This window comes from Narcine bancroftii, chromosome 3 (assembly GCF_036971445.1).
Source record: "Narcine bancroftii isolate sNarBan1 chromosome 3, sNarBan1.hap1, whole genome shotgun sequence".
In the NCBI taxonomy this organism is placed as follows: domain Eukaryota; kingdom Metazoa; phylum Chordata; class Chondrichthyes; order Torpediniformes; family Narcinidae; genus Narcine; species Narcine bancroftii.
In genome coordinates, this window is record NC_091471.1 from 111028434 (window position 1) to 111049184 (window position 20751).

The window sequence follows — 20751 nt, forward strand, 5'->3', positions numbered from 1 at the left end:
GAACCGGATTCCGAGGAGTGCATGGGAATGGCGAGAATGATCTCCACAGCTTGTAGGGCATTTGAGGCAATGAACCCTCTGTTCCGGAGGGTACCAGGTCCCTGATGGAGATGGTGTCCTCCCTGCCATCCAGGTACTCCACATAGATGTATGTGGGATTGCGCAGTTTCACCATTTCCACCGGGGTGTTGGTCTTGCTTCTCCTCACGTTCTTCCTGAGAAGGACTGGACCAGGAGTGGTGAGCCAGATTGGGAGTGTAGTTCCTGATGCCGACCTTCTCTCAAAATTGAATAGGAGCTCGTGAGGAGTAGCATTGGTCACTGTACATAGTAGCAACTGGATGGAATGCAGCGCCATAGGAAGAACTTCCTGCCAGTGTGAGTCTGGAAGGCCTCTTGACTTGAGAGCCAATTTGACAGCCTTCCACACTGTGGCGTTCTCCTTTTCAACCTACCTGTTCCTCAGGTTGTAGCTAGTAGTCCTGCTAGATGCGATTCCCCTTGCCAGCAGGTACTGACGTAGCTCTTAGCTCATAAAAGATAACCTCCAGTCGCTATGTATATAGCCGGGATACCCGAACAGGGCAAAAATGGAATCCAGGGGCTTTACGACTGATGAAGTGGATGTGTCTGGACATGGAATGGTGAACAGGAAACAGGAATACTCATTAATAATAGAGAGGAAGAAAGTGTTCCCGTTAGTGGAGGGGAGAGGTCCCTTAAAATCAATAATGAGCCTTACGAAGGACCTGGATGACTTGATCAGGTGCACCTATGCGGGATGGTAAAAGTGCAGCTTTCACTCCGCGCAGACCTGGTAAGTCCTGATCATTTCCTTGACGTCTTCCATGGAGTAGGGCAGATGGCGCGCCTTGACAAAATGAGCGATGCGGGTAACCCTGGATGGCAGAGCTCTTTATGTAGACATCGCAGTTGACTGGTGTGTGCAGAGGCACAGCTTCCACTGGATAAGGCATATCTGGAAGGTTATTAAGGGCTCCTGGCTGATAGATGATGTCATAATTGTTGGTGGAGAGCTCAATCCTCCACCGAGCAATCTTGTTATTTTTGATTTTGCCCTTGATGTTATTAAACATAAATGCGGAAACTGCCAAAATGTTTGGCCTGGAAGTCAGCCTGAAGAAAACTGAGGTCCTCCATCAGCCAGCTCCCCACCATGACTACCAGCCCCCCCACATCTCCATCGGGCACACAAAACTCAAAACGGTCAACCAGTTTACCTATCTCGGCTGCACCATTTCATCAGATGCAAGGATCGACAATGAGATAGACAACAGACTCGCCAAGGCAAATAGCGCCTTTGGAAGACTACACAAAAGAGTCTGGAAAAACACCCAACTGAAAAACCTCACAAAGATAAGCATATACAGAGCCGTTGTCATACCCACACTCCTGTTCGGCTCCGAATCATGGGTCCTCTACCGGCATCACCTACGGCTCCTAGAACACTTCCACCAGCGTTGACTCCGCTCCATCCTCAACATCCATTGGAGCGCTTTCATCCCTAACGTCGAAGTACTCGAGATGGCAGAGGTCGACAGCATCGAGTCCACGCTGCTGAAGATCCAGCTGCGCTGGGTGGGTCACGTCTCCAGACGTGTTATATGGCGAGCTCTCCACTGGCCACCGTGACAGAGGTGCACCAAAGAAAAGGTACAAGGACTGCCTAAAGAAATCTCTTGGTGCCTGCCACATTGACCACCGCCAGTGGGCTGATATCGCCTCAAACCGTGCATCTTGGCGCCTCACAATTTGGCGGGCAGCAACCTCCTTTGAAGAAGACTGCAGAGCCCACCTCACTGACAAAAGGCAAAGGAGGAAAAACCCAACACCCAACCCCAACCAACCAATTTTCCCCTGCAGCCGCTGCAACCGTGTCTGCCTGTCCCGCATCGGACTGGTCAGCCACAAACGAGCCTGCAGCTGACGTGGACTTTTACCCCCTCCATAAATCTTCGTCCGCGAAGCCAAGCCAAAGAAAGAAAAGAAAGACAGAGCGCTGGTCAGTGAGGAGTGTAAATTTCCTACCAGCCAGGTGGTGCCTCCAGTGCCTCATGGCTTCTACAATGGCTTGAGCTTCCTTTTCCACAGAAGGACCACATGGCCTTGCAATGTCCATTAAAAAAATGCAACCAACCTGCCTGCCTAGTTGAGGGTAGCGGCCAGGGCTATGTCCGAAGTGTCGCTTTCCACTTGGAAAGGTACATTCTCATCCACTACATGCTTGGCAGCTTTTGCAATATGGTTTCGGAGGTAGTTAAAAGCCATTTGGGCTTCAGCCTAGAGGAGAAAAGAAGTGGCTTTTAAGAGAAGTCAAACCTTATCAGCGTATTGAGGGATCCACTAGGCGTAATATGAGAAAACCCCCAGGCATCTTCTCAAAGCCTTCATGGTTCTGGTAATGGGGAGCTCTAACAGGGGGTGCATCCTATTGGGGTTGGGTCCAATGATGCCATTCTCTACCATGTAGCCAAGGATAGCCAGACGTTTAGTCCTGAACACACAGTTGCTAGTTATAAGTGAGGTTTAGGGCTTTTGCCATGTGGAGAAATATCTGAAGGTTGGCGTCATGGTCTTCCAAGGTATGGCAACAGATCGTGACATTGTCGAGGTAGTGGAAGTTAGCCTTCAACCCATACTCATCCACCATTCTGTCCATCTGGAAGATAGAAACCCCATCAGTGATACTGAAAAGGACCCTCTGGAATTGATAGAGATGACTGTCAACCTCAAATGCCGTACATGAATGGTCCTCAGAATGGATTGGCAGTTGGTGATATGCAGCTTTCAGGTTGATGGTTGAATAGGCCCGATACTGCACAATATCATTCACCATGTCCAAAATTTGAGGGAGGGAGTATGCATCCAGGAATGAGTACCAATTAATAGTTGGTCTGTAGTCAATTACTAGCCTGGTCTTGTTTTCCCCTTTTACCACCACCACTTATACTCTCCACAGGCTGATGCTAGGTTCGATGATACGTTTGTCAAGCAAATGTTGTGTGTCAGACTTTATGAAATCTCAGTCTGCTGTGCTGCACCTCCTGCTCTTGGTAGCAGTAGGTTTGCAGTCCGAGGACAGATTCAGGAAGAGAGGTAGGGGGGTCAGTATTCAGTGTGGAGAGGCTGCACGTGGATTCTGATTTTAGGAGCCCTCCATTCCAAACCGTTACAGCGGGGAGGGGACCAGAATACTCCAAGGTCATGCTTTTAAGGTGACACAGGAAGTCCAGACCCAACAACACCAGAGCACACAATTCATCAAGTATGTACAGTCGAAATTTACAGAACTCCCCCCCTCAAATGACAGATGTACTATACAATGTTGTTGAATATGCATAGAATTCGAATGAGACACAAGTAATATGTAATAATTGGAAGGATACATCTTTATGTTGTACTCTTGCACAGTTCTTGAGACTGTGAAGCTTTCAGTAGAGCCTGTGTCGATTATGGATTTAGTGGAATGTCCATTTACCTTAACAGTCACCATGGAGTTGCTAAACTGTTGAGGTCTGTCCTGATCTAGGACCATCGAGGCTAGGACCACAGAGACTCCATACTCCTCACTCGAGTGACCCCCACCATCCTGAGCTAACCTGCCTGGGCAAGATGGTGTCAACCTCGTGGCGCGGCAAGATGGCTGCCTTCCTTCCTCCTCTGACAATGATGGTACTGAGTTTGAATTTGGATCATGGCTAGATGTCCGCCAAGCCTTTTTGCACCATTTCCTCACTGCCACTGCCACCCTCCATCAGCATGTAGGGCAACAAGTGGATTCGGGTGAATTTGGGGCAGACGCCTTGGGGCTGGAATTGGATCCAGGAGTGGTGCAGGCCGCGGGCTTCCCCTCACATGGCAAACCTTTGCCCAATGCCCTTTCTTGCTACAGCTGGAACACACTGAATCTTTAGCCAGGCAACAAGATTGGGGATGCTGGCTCATGCCACAGAAAAAGCACCCCCAGCACAGGAAGCAGCAACCGGTAGGGCTAGGGTAGCGGGAGCAGCCGGTCTGTGGAAGGAGTCACTTGGGTGAGTGGGTTCGCTGGGTTCGAGGTCATCTTTCTTGAGCTTGGCCTGTTCCAATGATTTGGCCAGTTCAATGTGGCCAGCCAGGTCCTTCATACCTGACTCAAGTCGTCGCTGCCTCATGTACCTCGAGTGGACCCCCGCAACTAGAGTGTCTCGAATCTGTTCTTCCTCATGAACGTAGCCCATAGCCACTTCATACCTGCACTTCTTGGCCAGCGGCCACAGATACAACAGGTAGTCATCAATGGTCTCTCCTGGCCATTGGTGACGTAGAGTTGCTTCATTTTGCGACTTCGGGTACTGAGCCTTCAACGCCTCGATGACGGCATCATATGTAGTGCAGTTCCTTTCGTTCCTACCCTCAAAACGAGTGCAGACCTCCTGAGTTCATTGGTCACGTTCAGGTAGGCCTGGAAGCAGTCTAGTCAGTATGTGAACTCCTCAGCCACGTCAGGGGACAGAAGGTCTGTCAGCAACATACCAGGCTTGAGTAGCGCTTCCATCGTTTAGAGAATAAGCTAATAAAATTGTAGCGTGAATAAAACTCTCACAACTAGAGGGAGAACAAACACTTTTATTAGCTTATAACTATGGGTAGGATCTCACAGTAGTCTTCGGAAGGGTTCTGGGTTAGGCGGGAAACCAGGGTTATATGTGAGCAAATGGGGGCAGTGTGTTAATGCCAAGTCTAAATGCAGCATGCAAAGTACATTTGTGTGTCGAGATCTCGGCCCAATAAAATCAGCCATAGAGTACTGAGAAAATTGTGTGGCAAGAAATGAGATTGCAGATATATGAAAGTCATTATCGACAGAAACATAATTCCAAACTTTTTATTTGGCAAAAATAGTAACATTCAATTTTGTAAAACAGGTAAACTTCACATTGACTGCAGTTCCCTTGACACAAATTCACCATTATGAAATTCCCAAACCATACTAAAAAAAATTGAGATACAAAATAAAATTTGCTCCTGTACTTTCATAACTTATGTCGGCAAAATGAACAAAATTCGAAAGAACCAACACATTTCTTTAATTTTTAGTCACTCATTCCTGTGGGTCAACAAGGTGTCACCGCGTATACTGGGTTGGCAGCCTCCTTGACCACGGCCTCTCCGGATGTGTTGCGCTCTTCATCAGGCAAGGCATTTTCTCTAGCGTGCTGCATTGTGGGAACACGCAGAAGCCATCGCCAACCTTTGACGTCATCCCTTGGTTATTACTCCACTTCCAGCGTCCTTACACTTAAATTCATTATCCCGGAACTCCTTCTATACCACTTTTCTCACATCAACTGATCGTGGAAACCCATTCCTTTTCCCTGATATCCGCCATTCCCATACTACTTAATCCACGTGGCTTGCTGATGAAGAGTGCAGCGATTGAGATGTGTCCTTCTGTCTCCTCGAACTGAAGAGGGCGCGGCAAAGGAGGGATTCGGCTGTGACTGCCGACCCAGTGAGGCGGCGACGTCTTTTGAGTGATAAACAATTTTTTTTAGTGGAAATCTTGACTGCTCTCTTAATCTAATATCGGTGTCATCTGTTAAATATCGGCAGTGGGTTACTTTGTCACCCCTCCCGAAATGCAGAAAACATGCTGGAGGAAGGCATCTCCGTGTCCATCATAGGAATCAATGGGGGAAAGGATGTTCGCGTTACTGAAACTAAATTCATGGACGTACTGTCTCGAAACGCGGTTATCTCCTGAACAGGATAGGATAATACGTTTATTCCAGGTTCAATAAAGCGTTTAATTGTCGCGTTAAACAGGAAAGTCTGCAAACGCTGTGCAATACACAAACGAGCTGGAGGAACTTTATGGCGATTACTTAATTGGATTGTGTGATCCATCTTTTTCAATGTCGGCACCAATGTTCAAACCCTTTAAACGACACAAGCCTGTCCTTCCTGTGTCGAACGCGCACACACACACAAGTGGGATCAAAACCCCAAAAAATAAACCTCTCAGATTGTGTGTGGACGGACCTGTTGAAGTTTCCAGGTTTATTGTGTAACAGGAGAATTTGTGAGCGATTGACTTCCGGATAAGAAGTTTCTGCTTTTGGGCGGGACTAAGGGCCAGGGGCTTGTTTCATCTCGTTCGGACTGTTTGGAGAATGTGACCCGTCTCTTGCACAAGCGACTGAAGTTGAAATCCTTCAGTTTCGCCAGTTCTCGTCGTATTACGTCCTTCGCTAATGGCGGTTTTACAAGTTCAGAAAGCACACTTAGGGAAGTGCAGCGTTTTATCCTGCACGTTTATGTCACTGGTGCAGAACAGCATTTCTTTTTAACAAAAAGATCCACACTTAGTTATTCGAACCACCCGATTTTAGTGGAAGGATTCTTTAAATGGCCACTTTCGAAACTTATCTGGACTTTATTGGAATGGTGAAAGGGTGTGATGGGATTTATAGTCTTTGCAAATATAGTAGTATTTGGACTTAATAAAACAATGCTAAAATTAATTTAGTTGAATATTGTATTTATTGTCATTGGCGCTTCCTGATTCACTGAGATTCCGATTTACTTCCTCCTTCCCGGGATCGGCATTAACCAAGGGCAATATTGATATTTGCACCTTATCTTTTTTAAGTAATCTACGACTTGTCTGCAAAGAAACGCCATCACCGAGGCAGCGACGGGAACCTGCTAGTCACACAGGTACAGGACTTAAACCTTATTGAACCGACTAATGTTAGAACTTTACAAGTAACAACATGATAATTAAATAGCCTTGAGTCAAACAAGAAAGCCCAGGCGCCTGTTATCGTAGTAAAACGATGCTGGAGAAATTCAGCAGGTCACGCAGCGTCCACAGTGGTTTCAGATATAGAACCAACGTTTCGGGTCTCAGCCCTTCTTCAATGTATTTGAAGCTATAATGGGCCCTTATATAGAGTATTGTTGAGTTTAGAACTAACAATAGATTTTTTTCAATCGAAGCTAAATTTTATTAACGTTGGACTGGTGATAAATTACTGAAACGTGAAAACTCAATTGTACCAATTGTTTGGCAATAATCATGTCAATTGTACCTTAAAAAGTGAAGCATAGTATAGTTTTTTTTTCGCTCACTGTTTTCATTAAAATAAATGAAAGGTTGGTAATTGATGGGTATTGGTGACAAAATTATTATCTCCATGGCACTGGTAGTCAAACACAAATGTTACCGCTTATGAGTACAGGACTATTCACAATGTATTTTGTTTTTATCCAGAATAAAATCAAAGCCACTAGAAATAGTACTTAAATATTATTCATTAGAGGAGGAGTTAATAGGGTTGTGAGAGAGAGAATAGATTACTGGTGGGGGAATGAGGTTATAAATCAAAATAAACTGTAAATGCTGGAAATTTAAAAAAAAAGAAAATGCCCGCAGTCCCAGATCAGGACACTTGGTGAGTTGACTTGGGAGCAGATGCTCTTACTCAGGGAAATGTACTGAAGAATGTGGCAAATGTATATTTAATTGAGTCAGGGAAGGGATGGTAGGGTGTACAAAGGATGTAGAAAATCTAATTAAGACGAAAAGCTTACAAGAGGTTTTAAATTGTAGGAATTTAGGGGAGCTAGAATAGACCAGGGGAAGGTCTTGGCAAGTAGGATCAAGGAATCCCCTAAGGCATAAGAAGAATAAGAGGCTGAGTCGTGTGAGGATAACACCAATCAGGGATGATGACAGAAATGTGTGCGTGGATTCCAAGGAGGTAGCAGAAGTCTAAATGAATACTTTGCTTCAGTATTTGTTAGAGAAAAGGACCTTGGCATTTGAGAGAATGATTTGGAAGCAGATATGACATGAGCATATTGACATTAAGAAAGAGGATGTGTTGAAGTTTTTAGACAACATGATAGAACCCCAGGACTAGATAAGATTTACCCAAGCCTACTGTGGGGAGTGAGGGAGAAGACTGCTGATCCATTCTCAATAGTCTTTGCATCATCACTAAAGATAGGAGGGTGACAAATGTTGTTTCACTGCCAAAAAGGTGCGTAGAGATAACCCAGGAAATTATTGACCAATGAGTCATTATTATTTTAATAGTGGGTAAGATATTGGAGAAGATCCTAAGGGAAAGGATTTACAAGCATTTAGAGAGGTCAAAACTGTATCAGGAATAGTCAGCATGGCTTTGTCAGGGAAGGTCAAGCCTGATTGAATTCTTTGAAGATGTAACAAAGCAGATCGTTGAAGGTAGAGCAAGGGATGTAATGTATATGGATTTCAGTGAGCCATTTGATGAGATTTTCCACAGAAGGCTCATTCACAAAGTAAGGAGGCTTGGAATCCAAGGAGGCCTTGCTTTGTGGATATAGAATTTGCTTGCCCAGAGAAGGCAGAGGGTGATTGTAGATGGTTAGTATTCTGCATGGAGGTCGGTCCCAGTGGTGTTCCACAGGGATCTGTTCTGGGATCCCTCCTCTTTGTGATTTTTATGTGACATGGATAAAATGGGTTAATAAATCTGCAGATGACAGAAAGATTGATGGTGTTGATGGAGGCTTTCCAAAGGTTACAGAGCTGGGTAAGAAGTGGCACATGGAGTTTAACCCAGAGAAGTGCAGTGGTTTATTTTGATAGGTCAAATTTGAAAGCAGAATACAATGTTAATGGGAGGAAACTGAGCAGCGTGGACAAGCTAAATGATCTTGGCATCCATGTCCATAGGACACTCAAATCTGCTGTACAGATTGATAATGTTGTTAAGAAGGCGTATGGTGTGTTAAACCATGGGATCAAATTCAAGAGCTGTGAAATAATGTTGTGCTGTAATGTTAGTCCCCACTAGAATACTGATTAACTCAGTACAAGAGGATGTGAATACTACAGAGAGGGTGCAGAGAAGATTTACAAGGTGCTGCCTGGATTGGAGAGCATGTCTTTTGAGGATAGGTTGAGCAAACTTGGCCTTTTCTGCTTGAACCGAGGGAGGATCACGGGTTAACTGCTAGAGGTGTACAAAGTGATGAGAGGCATTGATCATGTGGATGGCCAGAGGGTTTTACCCAGGGTTAAGTATAGGAAGGGTGTAAGAAAATTTTTTCATACAGAGAGTGGGTCCCTCAGCTGTCTCCCCCAACTGCGGTCCCTTGGCCACCCAGCCATCTCCCCCCAACCGCTGGTCCCTCGGCTGCCTCCCCCAAATGCGGTCCTTCGGCCACACAGCAGTCTCCCCCAACCGCCGGTCCCTCAGCCTCCCAGCCACCTCCCCCAACAACTGGCCCCTCGGCTGCCTCCCCCAACCGCCTGTCGCCACTTGGTGGATTTTGGAGCTTTCCGGATTTTAGGTGTCCGGATAAAGGATCATATACCTGTATTATGTAAGAAGAAAAATCCAATTTTCAAAAATTAATCTTAATCCAAACTTTTCTCAAACCTTAAACAAAAAACTCTAATTTATCTAACAGCTTATCTGCATCTAAAGCCACCACAACACTCAAATCATCTCTTTTTGCGCTAGATGAATTATACTAAGCAGTCTAGCTACATTTTCTGAAGATTTTCTTTTTTTTAACAAACCCTGTCTGATCCATATTAATTAATTTAGGTAACCAGTTATCATTCTACTTGCCAAAACTTCAGCTACTATTTTATAATCCACATTTAGTCATGAGATAGGTATATAAAATAAAGGTTTTAGAGGGTCTTTTGCAGGAATCACAGTAATTATTGCCATCAAAAATTATTCTGGAAGAGTAGAAGTTTGTGAAGCCTGATCTAGTACTTGCATAAATGTCGGAATTTGTAAATCCTTAAATTCTTTATAAAATTCAGATGGAAAACCATCTTCAAATGTTAAGTCTGGTAATATGATTATAAAAAAATTCTAATTTTTAAATGTATAACTCATAAGCAAGAATATGAGGCAGCTTTCAGAGAGGAGGTGCAAACTCTAATGGACTGGTGCTGAGACAACAACCTACACCTGAACAGAACAAAGGAGATGGTGGTTGACTTCAGGAGAGCCCAGGGGAATCACACTCCGCTGACCATCGATATAGCCAAGAGCTCCAAATTCTTTGACGTTCACCTTGTGGAGAATCTCTCCTGGTCCCCCAAACACCAGATCCATTGCCAAGAAGGTCCAACAATGCCTTTTTTTTTCCTGTGGAGGTTGAGGAAAGCCAAGTTTTCACCCTCCACCCTCATTACATTCTACAGGAGATGTATTGAGAGCATTCTATGTAACTGCATCACTGCCTGGTTCAGGAACTCCACCATCCCAGAATGCAAGTCCTTGCAGCAGATAGTAAAGACTGCTGAGGGGATTATTGGGGTCTCTCTCTGTGCCATGATAGACATTTATAATGGCCATTGTTTGCGAAAAGCCATAAACATTGTGAAGGACTCCACACATCCCTCCTGCTATCTATTCTCCCTCCTGCTATCCGGGAAGAGATACCAACATGTTGGGGCCCTCACGACCAGATTGCGAAACAATATTTTTCCCCCAAGCCATGAGGCTTCTGAACTCCGCGGACACAAGGCTAGCATTTGTAGCATGATATTTAAAAGTGATGATATTTATAAAAAAAGTTTCTGATGTAATTTAGCTATGTAAATAACTAGATCCATGGTCTGGAGCAGGGGTGTCAAACTCAAATTCACAGAGGACCAAAATTAAAAACTTGGACTAAGTCAAGGTCCGAACTAAATATTTATTGAAAATTTTCAATAAACATCTGCATGTTTTCTCTTCTTTCAACATATGTAATGTTAAACTTTAGGATATAACTTTAGGAGGATAATGTTACAGGTCAGGAGTAGGTAGCTCAAGTTCACCCTTTGCTTGACCTGAGGGAAACCTATTTGGTCCCTGTGGAGATGTAGTCAGCATTCACAGGCTGTGTCCATTTTGGCCTGCATCAGGACTCAGCATTTCCTGCTCACTCCTCAGGCACTAAGCCTCTATTCACCCTCGACCCACCATCCCTCTACCTGACCAGTCCTTTACCCAACCTCTACTCACCCCTCACTCCACTCGCTCTGCCTCTACCCACCCCATCCTATACACGCCCCTCTACTGCCTCTCCCCTCAACCTGTTCCTCCCTCTACCCGTCTCTCACTCTCTAATCACCCCTCCCCTACTCGCCCTGCCCCTCCCCTTTTACCTCTTCCCTATCCACCCCTCCTTCTACTCATCCCTCCTTCTAACTGCCCCTCGCACCACCAAAACTTCCCCTGCCCATTACTCCTCACCTACACCCTCTGCCCACCCCTGCTTACCCACCCACTCAGGCCCAGCGCGCTGCCGATCAGCCTTTGCGGACAGCCACCATCTCTCTCTTCACGTGCAGGGCCGAACCAGCCGTCCCTGGGGTCCGCGCGGGTGCAAGCGCTGAAGGCCGTGGCGACCGGGAGAAGTGCGCTCGCGCTGTGGAAGGGCCGTCCGCTGCCAGCCGCGCGGGGCTTGCACTGCCCGGGGGCCGTGCGCAGCCTGCCGTGCCCGTTGCGCCGTCAGGAAATCACAGGCGCTCGCCCATCCGCCGCACCGCTTGACAGGTGGGAGAAGTGACTGGTTGTGCGGGGAGCCTTCCAACTGGCTTGCCGGCTGATGACAGACTTCTTGTGTTACAATTTCTCGTGTTACAATGGGGAAGGATGTGCAATGAAGGGGGAGGATGGTGGGGGTGACATTACCAAAAAAACAGCATCGGCTCTCGCTGCAGGGCGGGCCACCTCTAATACATTTTTGAAATGATCTTGCGGGCCAAATATAATTATATCGCGGGCCAAGTTCGGCCCGCGGGCCAGAGTTTGACATGTGTGGTCTGGAGAAACACGATCTCGGTTTCACTGTACTCTGCAATGGTTATGGTATAAACAACAAATTAACGTGACTTGACTTGAAATGAATATTTGGTAAGTCATATTTACTTGCTAGCTGTTCTATGTGAGGTGTTGCCTCAAGAAGGCAATCGGCACCATTAAGGATCCCCATCATCCCAGTTGCAATCAGGAAGAAGATGCAGAAGCCTGGTATAGCATTTCTAGGTTCCAGCTTTTTTTAATGGCTATCAAGTTGTTGACTCTCCCCTTATGACTTCAATCATAAAGTATCCTGGTATTGGAAAAAGCCCTGTCTCCACTATTTGAACACCATTGTTTTTTCATGGCACTCACTGTAACTCTGAATATTTCAAATTCAATTTCAAGTTTATTATCAGCTAACTGTACATGTAGAACCATATGAACCTGCATTTCTCTGGATCACGGTGAATACACATGCACATAATAATCACATATTTTTCATCTATCTCTTTTATATTCATTATCTCTTTCTGTACGATAATTTAAGGTATAAAATTGGAGGTTTCCTTTTACATGGTACCAGTTTGGCTACAGCAAGTAAAATTTCAGACCATGTCTACATTCGTATTTGATAACAAACTCCTGATCATTGTGAGTATGTTAACTGTCAGCATTACCTATTTTTTTTATTTTACTCTGAGCTATCTATGAAAATCATAAGCTGAAATCTTTGATCTAGTTTCACTTTCTCACAATACATCAGGGAAATGAAACCTATGCTCAGATAAATCAGAAGTGCCCAGTCCTGTTTTCCAATGGGCGTGACATGACTTAAAAAGAAATGAACACAAACGCCTCAAAACTGGTTCAAATGGCTACAACTCTGAGGCCTACATGTCTGATTTGTAAACTTTATGCAGAAAAAAAATCTTCACCTAGCATAAATATTTGGCAGTTTGTGGCCTTAATGCTGCATCATTTGATTGGGGGCAACATGGAATGTCTCTTTGCATACAAAGAGGATTATATCTTTCAGAGGCCCTGAAACAAAGTTCAAATTTATTGTCAAGGACATACATGACATTACATATAACCCTGAGATTCTTTTTCCTGTGGGCCAGGGAGAATTTCTAGTTATCAGTAGTGCAAAACAATTGTGCTCAAGAAAAGATGTGTATACAAAAGAAGGAAAAAATATTCAATAATAAATAATGTGCAAAGTAAAAGTCCTTAAACGAGTCTCTAATTGAGTTTGTTGTCTGATGGTGGTGGGGTAGCAACTGTTCCTGAACATGATAGTAGAAGTCTTGTGGCACTTGCACCTCTTTCCCGATGGCAGCAGCAAGAACAGAGCATGTCCTGGATGATGTGGATCCTTGACTGTTGCTGTTGCCCTCTGATGGCAGTGTTCCATATAGATTTTCTTGATGGTAGGGAGAGTTTTGTCTGTGATGTTCTGGGCTGTATCCACTACCTTTTCCAGGGCTTTCCACTTAGAGGTATTGGTTCCCACAAACTAGGCCATGGTGCAGCTGGTCAGAACACTTTCCACTATACATCTGTAGAAGTTTTCCAAGGTTTTTAATGCCCTACCAAACCTCCACAAACTTTCTTCACAATGACATTGGGTCTAGGAAAAGTCCTTCGAGATCGTGACTCCCAGGAATTTAAATTTGCTCTCTCTCTCTCTCCACCTCAGAACCCCAATAATCTCTGGATCATATACCTCTGGTTTTCCCTTCCTAAAGTCACTAATCAACACCTTGGTTTTGGTGGCATTGAGTGCGAAGTTGTTTGTACACCTTTCAGCCAAGTTTTCAGTTTCCCTCTTGTATGTTGACTCATCAACCTTTTTTAGGCAACCCACTATCGTGGCATAGTCATCAAATTTATGATGTTGTTGTTGTCAAATTGTGCCACATAGTCATAGGTGTAAAGTGAGTAGAACAGGCAGCTAAGAACGCAGCCCTGTGGTGCTCCAGTACTGATGGAGATTGTGGAGGAGATGTTCTTACCAAACAGCCTCAGGAGATATTTTATTAATTGGGAATACTATAAATCCAAGTTTTATCACGTGTTCTTAAGATTTTGTGATTTTACAATAGCATTCTTACTGCTCTAAGATCCTTTGTTTCTTTTGGATAATTCCCAATGACAACCAGATTTTTTAAAATGTAACTTTTTAAGCAACAGCTAGTTGGCATCTGAATTTAAAAACTGCTGAAGATTTTTTTCCAGGTCCTTGTGCATTACTTAGGCAATATTCAGTATTGAGTTTTTCTTGATCTGAAAACATTGCAAAACATCTCTAAGATATATAATTATGTTTGGTGTGGACAATTGTTTTATTTTCTAATAATTTACACAATATGCACTCAAAACATAATATTTTTGTAAATGAAAACAATAATGAAACTTGAAAATTTTGACTTAATTCATTCCATAAACTTATTTGTAGGGTTATTGAAGATCAATAATTTCCATTGTTCAGTAAATACTATTTTTTTAATATAATGGGCTGATCTTCAGTCCTAATGTGTGCTTTTTGTAAAACAATACTATGAAGCAACATCATGCTGAAGGTCTTTCAATCACTTTTTTCACCCTCCATTTCTCACAACTTGCCAATTGGCTGACTTAGTTGCTAATTTCATGGATGCAGTTAAATCTTTGACAGATTGTAATGTTACTAATGGAATAATATGATGGGGGAATGAGGCCATTCTGTCCATCACTCTTTTGTTGGCATTTTGTAAGAGGTGTCCAATGAGTCTTACTACTTTCCTCTTACTGGTGGCACAGTTGGCATAGCAGTTAGTGCAATGCTTTTACAGAGACTCTCCTGGTGGAACTTCAATGATGCTATGGCCAAGATGGTTCATCAACAACTCTACTTCCTTAGAAGCCTAAAGAAATTCAGCATATCCCTAATGTCTCTCACCAAATTTTGTAAATGCACCATTGAAATGATACTGCAACACAGCTTGATATGGGAATTGTTCAAACTAAGACTGCAAGAAATTGGGCAGAGTTTTGAATGCAGCTCAGTCCAATATGCTCCATTGATTCCATCTACTCTTCCCACTGCCTTGGGTATATAGCCAACATACTCAAAGTCACATCCTACCTGTGCCGCACTCTCTTCTCTCCCCCCACCACCTCCCTCCACCACCGACACATCAGGCAGAAAATACGTGAATATGAAATCATACACCACCAGTTTCAAGGACATTTTCTTTCTAATTGCTATTGGATTATTGAATGGACCTCTCATTAGTAAAATGATGCTGCCCTTCTACTGTTTTAAAGGATTTAAAAAAAAATCTGTAACACTATACTCTGCACCATTGTTTTAATTTGCAATATTTGTCATACTCAAGGATGGGTTAACTTGACTGGATAGCATGCAAAATAAAGTTTTTCACTGTATCTCAGTACATGTGACAATTAACAAATTAATTCACTGCTGGTTTCTATATAACTTCTATAATGATGTACAACTTTTGAGTTAGTTTTGCTTTCCATGATAAGAATAGTTGCTTTGAGTTGGTTTCTTCTGTTGTCCACTACTAGAGTCATTAATGTATGACAAACACATAATTAATACACATTTTCATCAAGATTTTCAAATTATTGAACTATGTTCTGCTGGAATATGGTGCATGTTTAATGTTGAGATCCTTTCTTATCCTGCTTACAATGGTATATTGGAAAATATTTGACGTATTTGCAATTTTTACTGTCTCTGCAAAAGGCTGCAGTAGGGGAAGATATGGTTATAACATTATTGACATTATTTTACAGTAAAACAACTATTGCTTGAGTTGATGAAGTTTGAACAATCTCAGTTAATTTTTTTCTTTCCCAGGTGTCAAGAAGGAAAATGGCTAATAGTAGTGAATCAAAACAAGCTCGCTGTTCAAAGGCTGATATCGTGTAACTCTGAACTATTGATTTGATAAAAATAGTTTGGTCTCTTCATTCCCCCAATAAGAATTCAAAATATTCAAAACAAAAGCAATTTATCACCAAAATCATCAGTCAATTGACATGGCTCATTTCTGATTTGAGTCATTTCTGGCCCAGGATCTGTAATAAAAATGCGAACGAATATCTTTAGAGGAGTAATTGTATATCACTAAACTGACATGGAGAGGCCTGTTGATTTGTATAGACACTTTAATTTGATCCAGAAGCACTAAGAATAAATTATTCTGTGAGTCACTGTGGAGTTCCTTTGAATACCAATCAGTGTCCCAATAGCAGAATGACTTTTATAGCAATCTGACAAGAAGTTTCTGGAGGGAGTGTCGCATAGGGAAAGCCAAGAAGTCAAGTGAAAGAAAGAAATGAAATAGAAATTTGAAAAGATGTGTGGGTGTGTGCCCAGTTTTTAGGCTGTACATCATCAATTGCACAATACTATGAAGCAATATCATGCTGAAGGTCTTTCAATCACTTTTTTCACCCTCCATTTCTCACAACTTGCCAATTGGCTGACTTAGTTGCTAATTTCATGGATGCAGTTAAATCTTTGACAGATTGTAATGTTACTAATGGAATAATATGATGGGGGAATGAGGCCATTCTGTCCATCGCTCTTTTGTTGGCATTTTGTAAGAGGTGTCCAATGAGTCTTACTACTTTCCTCTTACGGGTGGCACAGTTGGCATAGCAGTTAGTGCAATGCTTTTATAGTACCAGCAATTGGGACTGGGTCTGGGTTCGAATCCTGCACTGTCTTTAAGGAGTTTGTACGTAATTATTAGGGGTTCTGGTTTCCTCCCACCATTCAAAAACATACTGGGGTGTAGGATAACGGGGTGTAAATTGGGCGGCACGGACTTGTAGGGCTGAATTGACCTGTTGTAGTGCTGTATGTCTAATTGTTTTTTTACCAGTATTCACATCTTGTAATTTTTGGATGTTCATAATGTTAAGAAAATTATTATAGAGTCTAGATCATAGAACATAGAACCTTGAACACTAGAGCACAGTGAAGGCCTTTTGGCCCTCAAGGTTGTGCCGATCTATACAGTATATTCCTTTTTAAAAAAATACTTAAACCTCCCTACCCCGTAACCCTCTATTTTTCATCCATCCATTTGCCTGTCTCTCTTTAATGTCCCTAATTTTTCAGCTTCCACCACCATCACTGACAAGGCATTCCAGGCACCCACAACTCTGTGTATATATATAAAAAAAAATTACCCTGATGTCTCCCCTAAACTTCTCTTTCTTCACTTTGTACATATGTCCTCTGGTGTTTGCTATTCCTGCCCTGGGAAACAGATGCTGGCTGTCCACCCTATCTATACCTTTCATAATCTTGTAGACCTCTATTAAGTCTCCTCCCATTCTTTTATGCTCCAAAGAGAAAAGTCCCAGCTCAGCTAACCTTGCCTCATAACATATTATCCAATCCCGGCAACATCCTGGTAAATCTCTTCTGCATGATTGAGACCAGAGATTTGTAGAGTTGTCACATGACCTCTACTACTGAAGTCAATCCCCCTATTAATGAAGCCCAGCTTCCCATGAGCCTTCTTAACTATCCTATCAACCTGCATGGTGACCTTGAGGGGTGTATGGATTTGGACCCCAATGTCCCACTGTTCATCCACATTCTTAAGTAACCAACCATTAACCCTGTACTCAGCCTTCTGGTTAGTCTTTCCAAAATGCATCACCTCACACTTATCCAGATTGAAATCAGTCTCTTTTCCACCCAACTCTGCACCCTAACTCCTCCACTCCTTCCCCCTATTCATCTAGGTCATTTATAAAGATCTCAAAGACCAGGGATCCCAGAACAGATCCTTACTCTAGTCACTGACTTCTAGGCAGAATACTTTCCTTCCATTACTACTCTCTGCTTTCTACATACAAGCCATTTTTTAATTCACACAGCCAAGGTTCCACTGATTCCATGCCTCATGACTTTCTGAACTAGTCTCTCACGGGGGACCTTGTCAAATGCCTTACTAAAATCCATATAGGCCACATCTACTGCCCTACCCTCCTCAATTTCTTTGTTACCTCCTGAAAACACTCAGTTAAGCTCATGAGGTATGACCTTCCCTTCATAAAGCCATGCTGACTATCCTTGAGTCGACTATACTTCTCCAAATGCTCATAGATGGTATTCTTAAGAATCTTCTCCAATAGTTTGCACACCACTAACATAAGACTCACCAGTCTATAATTCCCATGATTCTCCCTATTACCATTATTAAACTACACTTGCCATTCACCAATCCTCCAGCACCTCCCATGTGGCCAAAGAGGACACGAAAATCATAGCCACTGCCCCAGCTATCATTTCCTTCACTTCCTATAGTAACCTGGGGCATATCATGTCCTGCCCCAGGTCTTATCAATCTTAATGATTTTAAGCAGACCCAACACTTCCTCTTCCTTAATCTCAACACGTCCAGCACACAACCCTGTTCTATTCTGGCCTCACCCTAATCAAGGACTTTTTCTCTTGTGAATACTGAAGCAAAGTATTAATGTAGGACCTCCCCAAACTCCTCCGCCTCCATGCACATGTTGCTTCTTTTATCCTTTAGCAGCCCACCTTCATTTTCTTAATCTTTCTATTCTTCACATACACATAAAACACCTTGGTGTTCTCTCTAATCCTACATGCCAAGACCTTTTAATGCCCCCTTCAAGCTCTCCTAAATCCTTTCTTAAACTCCTTCCTGGCTAACATATACTTCTCATGAGCCCTTCTTGTTTCTTGCTTCCTATATCTAATTTATGCTTCCTTTTCCTTTTTGACATTGCCTGACCTGTTTCATCAACCACAGTTCCCTCTTCCTACCATATTTTCCAGTCCCAATGGGATAAACCTATCCTGAACCCAGCACAAGTGGTCCCTTAAACATTTTTCTAATCATCCCTTAAAAATTTTCTCCCTTAAACATTTGTTTCCAATTTACTATCGCTAGTTCCTGCCTCATACCATCGTAATTTTCCCTTCTCCAATTAAACACTTTCCCATTTTGTCTGCTTTTAGCTTTATCCATAGCTATAAGTCTACTTCCACCACTTTCAGATAAAGAATTCCAAATTAGAACATTTAGCTGCTCGAAAAGTATCTGTTTATCTACACCTTAGCACTTTGCTGTTTAGCCTAAATTTACATATCCTGTTACGGACAAGTTTCTCTTGTGTCTTGGTGTGAGCTTGCAGGCGCCTCAGATTGAAGAGACTGCCATCCGTGCGGTACCGGATGTAAACAGCGTCTTCATTGTTGGGGTCTTTCATGGCTTGGTTCAGCATCATGCTGAAGAAGATTGAAAAGAGGGTTGGTGCGAGAACACAGCCTTGCTTCACGCCAGAGAGCTCATTGCTGTATCTGACCCGACCTTGTTGGTTTTCGTGCAGTTGGATAATCATGTTGAGGAACTTTGGGGAACTTTGCAGACGATGCCGCTTTAGTTACCCATTCAGAGCCAGCTCTTCAGCGCTTGACGTCCTGCTTTGCGGAAACTGCCAAAGTGTTTGGCCTGGAAGTCAGCCTGAAGAAAACTGAGGTCCTCCATCAGCCAGCTCCCCACCATGACTACCAGCCCCCCCACATCTCCATCGGGCACACAAAACTCAAAACGGTCAACCAGTTTACCTATCTCGGCTGCACCATTTCATCAGATGCAAGGATCGACAATGAGATAGACAACAGACTCGCCAAGGCAAATAGCGCCTTTGGAAGACTACACAAAAGAGTCTGGAAAAACAACCAACTGAAAAACCTCACAAAGATAAGCGAATACAGAGCCGTTGTCATACCCACACTCCTGTTCGGCTCCAAATCATGGGTCCTCTACCGGCATCACCTACGGCTCCTAGAACGCTTCCACCAGCGATGTCTCCGCTCCATCCTCAACATCCATTGGAGCGCTTTCATCCCTAACGTCGAAGTACTCGAGATGGCAGAGGTCGACAGCATCGAGTCCACGCTGCTGAAGATCCAGCTGCGCTGGGTGGGTCACGTCTCCAGAATGGAGGACCATCGCCTTCCCAAGATCGTGTTATATGGCGAGCTCTCCACTGGCCACCGTGACAGAGGTGCACCAAAGAAAAGGTACAAGGACTGCCTAAAGAAATCTCTTGGTGCCTGCCACATTGACCACCGCCAGTGGGCTGATATCGCCTCAAACCGTGCATCTTGGCGCCTCACAGTTTGGCGGGCAGCAACCTCCTTTGAAGAAGACCGCAGAGCCCACCTCACTGACAAAAGGCAAAGGAAGAAAAACCCAACACCCAACCCCAACCAACCATTTTTCCCCTGCAGCCGCTGCAACCGTGTCTGCCTGTCCCGCATCGGACTTGTCAGCCACAAACGAGCCTGCAGCTGACGTGGACTTTTACCCCCTCCATAAATCTTTGTCCGCGAAGCCAAGCCAAAGAAAAAAAAGAACATATCCTGTTACTGTTCCTCCTGTCAGTTGAAACAATTCCTCATTATACACTTAATCTAAAGCTTCATAAATGTCATTTATAAAATATTCCTAAATTTTATCCACTCGCAGATCAATCTCAGGATGCTGGACAAAATGACGACTCTCTGTCTGCCTTATGGCGGACAAAAGTCAAAGAATTTCATGTCTGTTACATTCCAAATGTAGTATTATGTGACAATAATGAACTTCTACCTTTACCTTTATCTTTTGTAGCCTGTACATAATTAGACTTTCTCAATCTTGGTACTATCCTAATCGATCTATTTCCACTCTCTCAGTCACAGCCTAGTCCTTGACCTTGCATTTCAGAAATAAAAGGAAAGAAGCCTTCTTACGTCATGGAGGGCATAAAAAAGGTAAGATTGAGGTTCATAGGAATTACTTCTTGCAGACAGCAGTGAATCTCTGGAAATCTCTACCCCAAAGGGTTGTGAAAGCTAGAATTTGATATATTTAAAAAGTTA

The 20751-nt window shown here is 43.4% G+C and overlaps 1 protein-coding gene across 24 annotated transcripts in view; it reads left to right on the forward strand.

Annotated features, from left to right (window-relative positions):
• Positions 1 to 20751, forward strand: part of rbm47 (RNA binding motif protein 47) — a 365648-nt gene that overhangs the window by 78094 nt on the left and 266803 nt on the right. For 17 of the 24 annotated variants that reach the window (XM_069924841.1, XM_069924842.1, XM_069924846.1 and 14 more), the window contains one exon: positions 6656 to 6723. The exons of 4 other annotated variants lie outside the window; for them this stretch is intronic. The gene's annotated coding sequence lies outside the window, so the exon portion shown is untranslated. Of the gene's footprint in view, positions 1 to 6655; positions 6724 to 12363; positions 12468 to 20751 lie in introns of all 24 variants that reach the window. 3 more of the 24 variants (XM_069924838.1, XM_069924840.1, XM_069924853.1) reach the window with 1 other exon arrangement.